The sequence below is a fragment of the Triticum urartu genome, chromosome 7 (genome assembly GCF_003073215.2).
Source record: "Triticum urartu cultivar G1812 chromosome 7, Tu2.1, whole genome shotgun sequence".
Taxonomy (NCBI): domain Eukaryota; kingdom Viridiplantae; phylum Streptophyta; class Magnoliopsida; order Poales; family Poaceae; genus Triticum; species Triticum urartu.
Window position 1 is genome coordinate 279,548,920 of NC_053028.1, and position 6,000 is coordinate 279,554,919.

The 6,000-nt window shown below is 42.6% G+C and overlaps 1 long non-coding RNA gene across 2 annotated transcripts; it reads right to left on the minus strand.

The window, feature by feature from the left end:
- Nucleotides 1-3,092: 3,092 nt before the first annotated feature.
- Nucleotides 3,093-5,443, minus strand: LOC125521790. 2 transcript variants are annotated; one of them, XR_007289432.1, is made up of 4 exons: nucleotides 4,996-5,443; nucleotides 4,723-4,916; nucleotides 4,344-4,511; nucleotides 3,093-3,434 (listed from the first exon to the last, which is right to left on the minus strand). It is a non-coding gene; the product is annotated as an uncharacterized LOC125521790 (long non-coding RNA). The 2 variants fall into 2 exon arrangements; XR_007289431.1 differs by having other exon boundaries at nucleotides 3,093-4,511; nucleotides 4,996-5,425.
- Nucleotides 5,444-6,000: the final 557 nt, after the last annotated feature.

Genomic DNA, 6,000 nt, shown 5'->3' on the forward strand with positions numbered 1-6,000 from the left:
TTTTGTACGAACAAAGTCCAAAACTATTAGTGTGACTCTTTCTTTCCCCTATCGCAAAGCAACTAGGGCAAATCCATCTCTCTATCTGTACTCGGCATCGTTCTCACCAACCCGCTTTGGTAATTAAAATGCTTCAATATAATATATAAATAAAAAATATCAATTGATATTGTTATTATTATGTGTGGTTGGCATAAAAACTTGTTGAAGTCCTTCGTCATGCTCGATCAGACCTTTTTCACAGTCGTGCTAGCTTCCTTATTATTTCCTAGAATCGAATTTCTACTTCTACAACTTTTTAGAACTGCTAGAACTTCTTCCATGTCTTCCTTATTCGACTCATTCGATATAACATTGAAGTTCTTTAATGTTGAGTGCAAGAGGCCCGCCTTCAGGTACATACGGTCACTATCTTAAAATTTCTTCCAAGATCGCCAATCAAAAAACTTACCAATTGATATAACTTTAAGTTCTCCATGATCGAGTGCAAGAGGCCCGCCTTCAGGTACATGTGGCGGCTATCTCTAAAGTTCTTCGCAATCGACCATAAGTGGACCGGAACCGAGGATATAAAGTGTGCATCGGTGGTTATATGGGATGTAGTGTCTATGATGACAATATCACAATAATTGTGGGGTTAGTTTCCCTAGATCCCCAATGAGAAAACTTATCGACTAATGTAATAATAAAGTTCTTCTATGTCGAGTGCAAGAGGCCCGCCTTTAGGGTACATATGGCTATAGTCTCTAAAGTTCTTTGCGGTCGACCATAAGAGGACCAAAACCGAGGATATAAAGTGCGCATCGACGGTTATATGGGATGTAGTGTCTAGTGATGACAATATCACAGTAATTTTGGGTTAGTTTCCCGAGATCCATCCCCAATGAGAAAATTTATTGACCAATGTGACAATAAAGTTCTTCTATGTCGAGTGCAAGAGGCCCGCCTTTGGGTACACATGGCTACAGTCTCTAAAGTTCTTCGTCGTCGACCATAAGAGGACTAAAACTGAGGATATAAAGTGTGCATCGATGGTTATATGAGACGTAGTGTCTAGTGATGAAAATATCACAGTAATTGTGGGATTGGTTTCCCAAGATCCCCAATGAAAAACTTACCAATCAATATAACATTAAAAGTCTTCATGATCAAGGGCAAGAGGCCCGCCTTCAGGTACATATGGCTGCTATCTCTAAAGTTCTTCGCAATCGACCATAAGAGGACCGGAACCGAGGATATAAAGTGTGCATCAATGGTAGTGTCTAGTGATGAAAATATCACGGTAATTATGGGGCTGGTTTCCTAAGATCCCCAATGAAAAAACTTACCAATCGATATAACATTAAATTTCTTCATGATCAAGTGCAAGAGGCCCGCCTTCAGGTACATATGGCTGCTATCTCTAAAGCTCTTCGCAATCGACCATAAGATGACCGGGACCGAGGATATAAAGTGTGCATCGATGGTTATATGGGATATAGTGTCTAGTGATGACAATATCACAATAATTGTGGGGTTGGTTTCCCTAGATCCATGAGAAAACTTATCGACCGATGTAACAATAAAGTTCTTTAATGTCGAGTGCAAGAGGCCCGCCTTCGGGCATATGGCTACAGTCTCTAAAGTTCTTCACGGTCGATCATAAGAGGACCGAAACCAAAGATATAAAGTGCGCATCCACGGTTATATGAGATGTAGTGTCTAGTGATGACAATATCACAGTAATTGTGGAGTTAGTTTCCCGAGATCCATCCCCAATGAGAAAACTTACCGACCAATGTGACAATAAAGTTCTTGTATGTCGAGTGCAAGAGGCCTGCCTTTGGGTACATATGGCCATAGTCTCTAAAGTTCTTCGTCGTCGACCATAAGAGGACCAAAACCGAGTATATAAAGTGCGCATCGACGGTTATATGGGACGTAGTGTCTAGTGATGAAAATATCATAGTAATTGTGGGGTTGGTTTCCCAAGATCCCCAATGAAAAAACTTACCAATCGATATAACATTAAAGTTCTTCATGATCAAGTGCAAGAGGCCCGCCTTTAGGTACATATGGCTGCTATCTCTAAAGTTCTTCGCAATCGACCATAAGAGGACCGGAACCGAGGATATAAAGTGCGCATCGACATTTATATGGGATGTAGTGTCTAGTGATGACAATATTCCAATAATTGTGGGGTTGGTTTATCGAGATCCCCAATGAGCAAACTTACCGACCGATATAACAATAAAGTTCTTCTATGTCGAGTGCAAGAGGCTCGCCTTCAGGTACATATGGCTACAGTCTCTAAAGTTCAAATAATATTTTGTCTTTAGCCAAGGACGAAATCGATATGGGAGGAGGAGCGTCGCCATCTCAAACGTATACTGCTAAAGTCCTTCTACCTTTGTCATAAAAGACCGGTCATGGTATGTGAATGTCAATTTATAAAAAGATACAAAATCAGGTGTGTATAACTAAAATTCTAATACATATGCCATAAAAGTCCGGCCATAGTATGTGAAAGTCCATATCAGACGTGTATTGCTAAAGTCTTCTACTTTGGCCATAAAATAGCGGTCATAGTATGTGCAAGACCATATTTGTGGTACGGTCTCCAACTAAAAAAAAGCGTGTCGAGAACGGAGTCAACATAAGATAGGAGAGTCATGATCTCTGGTGGGGTTCGGATAAGTTCTGCTAAGCATGTGGTGTAGGTCCCGACATAGAAATTAAGATTGCTTATTTGTGAGATTATTAGACTTGGGTGTGTCTCATTGAAGTTCTTCTACGTATGTCATGAAAGACATCCGAAAGTTGTTGTTGAGATCCGAACTCGAGCATGTGTCACCAAAGTCCTTATACCTAGGCCATAAAGACCGGACATGCTGTGAAGGACTCACCATAAGCTTCTAACTCTTTCAATCAATGTTCGGGCAAGCTAATAAAGTTCTTCGTATTTTTATGTTAAAAGTTTGGATAACGCGTTAATAAAGTCCATCAAAGAAGCATGACCGACAAATTCTACTACCGTAATGACTTGACCATAAACAAGAAGTCCATTGATCTGCAAGGAGGTCTGTAGCCTAATCAGTAATCACCATTCACCATTCTTGTAATGTTCACTATCTGATTTTTTTTGAACATGGACAATATCGTGAATTCGAAACAATTATTCACTTCTGAACAGGAACAAAGTTCAGATCGGCATAAGCACATGGAACCAAGGCATAGCCTCATGATCTACAACCAAAAAAGCTCTCTTTTAATTCAGAACCATACAAATCAAAACAAAGAGCAAAATACACACAAAAAAGACAAAGAAGAATAGAGAAGGGAGAACGGGCTTGGTCAGGTGCTCTTCCAACAGCTCCGGCAGGCGCACTGTTTGCTTGAGCAGCAGCAAGACGGGGGCTTTCTTAAACCCATTGTCTCCAGCACATGGATATGACCTGTAGCAAAACAGAGATGAGATATTTATTCAGAAAATTAACAGGAACATTTGCGGATTTACCAACAAACAGAATCCTCTCGTCAGGGCATCTCACTGGACAAAAAGGAAGAAGGAAGAAAATATAGTTCAGATAGAGGGCACCAGAGAAATACGACAGCAAATCAACGCATCATCATGGCCTAGATTGAGGTGGCAAAAAAGCAAGATAAAATGAACACATAGATGGGAGAGCTCCTGGATGCTCTTAAATTTATCTTACTGTACATGTCAATGTCTACATCAATTTGACTGTAACCAAGAGCCTAGTTAAATGACTATATATATGCCTACATCAAATTGATTATATAAATGCTTACATGTCAATGTCTCACTGTATATGTTTGACTGTAACCAAGAGCCTAGTTGAATGATTCCTGGACATAATTAGAGATACGAATCCTGTACCGTTTGCAAACTATAGATTTATGATCAGTGATAAACGTCAGATTTTGTAACATAACAGGCACATGCTATGCAAATTCGTATGTTGCTGCCAATGATCATGAATTTTATCTGACTATTCCGCAATAACAACAATCTGCTCAGAAGTATCAAACTTTTGACAGCAATAACTGATCACGATTAAAATTTTCTTAATTTACATGTCAATGCCAATGATAAGATTCAACTGACAATGCTTAAATAATCTTAATCCATACTATTATTTTACATACAACACCGGCCAGCCAACTATTTTCTTAATTACTGTGACCATGCTAATTTCGAACTGACAAAGCTTGAAAAATTTGGGTCCAGCCAACTATTTTACTGAAAGCACACGCCTAGTTCACTGAATGTGACACATCTATTTGCGGGGAGAAAGAAGGCATTCACGACGACAACCAGGAATGCGACGGCGAGATAGTACCTTGCCTACCACGGAGCTGGAGTGCGTTGCGATTCAGAGGACGGTTCTCTGTGACTGTCGATGTCGTATGAAACTAACTCACGCGCATCCGCAAATTATGTTCTGGGCAGGCTTGCATTTGTGGACGTTTCGTCCACATTCACCGTACTTAATTCCAAATCCTTTTTTCTGAAGAGTATAAGTTGTAAGCTCTTGCAAGAGAATCAAACTCTTGACTGGTCTGTTGGTTTAACGACAAACTCCAAATCACGAAAATTTCCTAACTCGATATTAGACATCCGGGACAGCGGGCCCAATAATAGAAGAAAATAAGCCCCCCTAAATCTGTACTGGGAATCCACCTAGATTGGAAAAAATCGAGTAGTAACAAGAACTGTACCTTGCAATCCACGGAGTAGACGAGACATCTGAATTTGACTCAGGCACTTCACTTGTCCGTGGCTAGACGGGGAAGGAGCCCAATCCTCTAACGATGAAGGAGCACCGGAGTGCCTTGTTGGCGACCAACATTCATCTTCCTCTGGCGTTCCCTAGACTGGAACGTAGACCGGATCGGAGGGAGCGGAGCGAAAGCTGTTCATGGCGATTGACTTCTTCAGTCAGATGCGAGAGAAATCGACGGAAAAAGATCCAAACTTTTGAGAGTATGTACCTGAATAACAGATCTGTGAGAGATTCCCCATGAGGATTGATTGTTTTGGATGGCGGCGAACTTGAGACCGGCGACGAAGTCAGTCCCGACGGCGTTTGTGCGATGGGGCGTCGCAAGTGGGTCACCGGGGAGAGAAGCAGAATCTGGCTGAGGGGATTCAAAATTTGAAATCCGATGGAGTGATGGTGGCGATGGGTGGTGGTGGTGGTGTAGCTACGGGTCTCACGGGTGGCTTACGTACGGCCGTATGGGATTTGCACAGGTACGATTTGACTGTATTTCACCCGTATAGCGGTGGGAACTGAAATTAAGTGGACCTTTGGCTGGGACCCAGTGGGCCACAGTGCGCGGATCCATAGGCAGCAACGACGGGCGTGATACGCGTTACGCACTCAACTGGTTAGGATTCGCCATATTCGGATGCGAGGCCGAGGTGACCGAGACTGGGGCGGTTTCGACGGCAGGTTGACGGACCGGCCGGGCCACTCGCATGGTGAGCCAGATGAGGTCCCACGGCGGCGAGTCCGAGTTGCTGCTGTATTTGTTTCCGGCTCGTAGACCCCCTGTATTTTGATGTTTGGTTGCCTTTGAAGATTGGAAGTGCTGACTTCTCCTTCCTCCCACGTATGCCCAAGGCATAAATTCTTGGTAGCTGAGGTCGTAGATTGCACCGATACAGTTCACAGCGCAGCATCCTCGAAGATTTTTCCACCTTGGGACTTGCTCCCCTTCCATTTTTTTCCTAATTAACTTTCCATAAGAAGCAGGATTAGTACAAGATCGGATCGAGCCTGTCGCTGCCGATCTGACTGCCTATTGTTTGACTGAACGTGGTCGGCGACTTCGTATGATGGTCAACGCAGACTGAACTAGATCTCGGAGCTTGTCCGCAGCGGCTTGATAGAAAATCTTTCTTCAATCTCGATTGCTGAAGTTGATTCTTCCATGCCGGCTTTTCCTGATTCACCCGATTACAAGCTTCTCCATCCTTGTGAGAGATCCCTC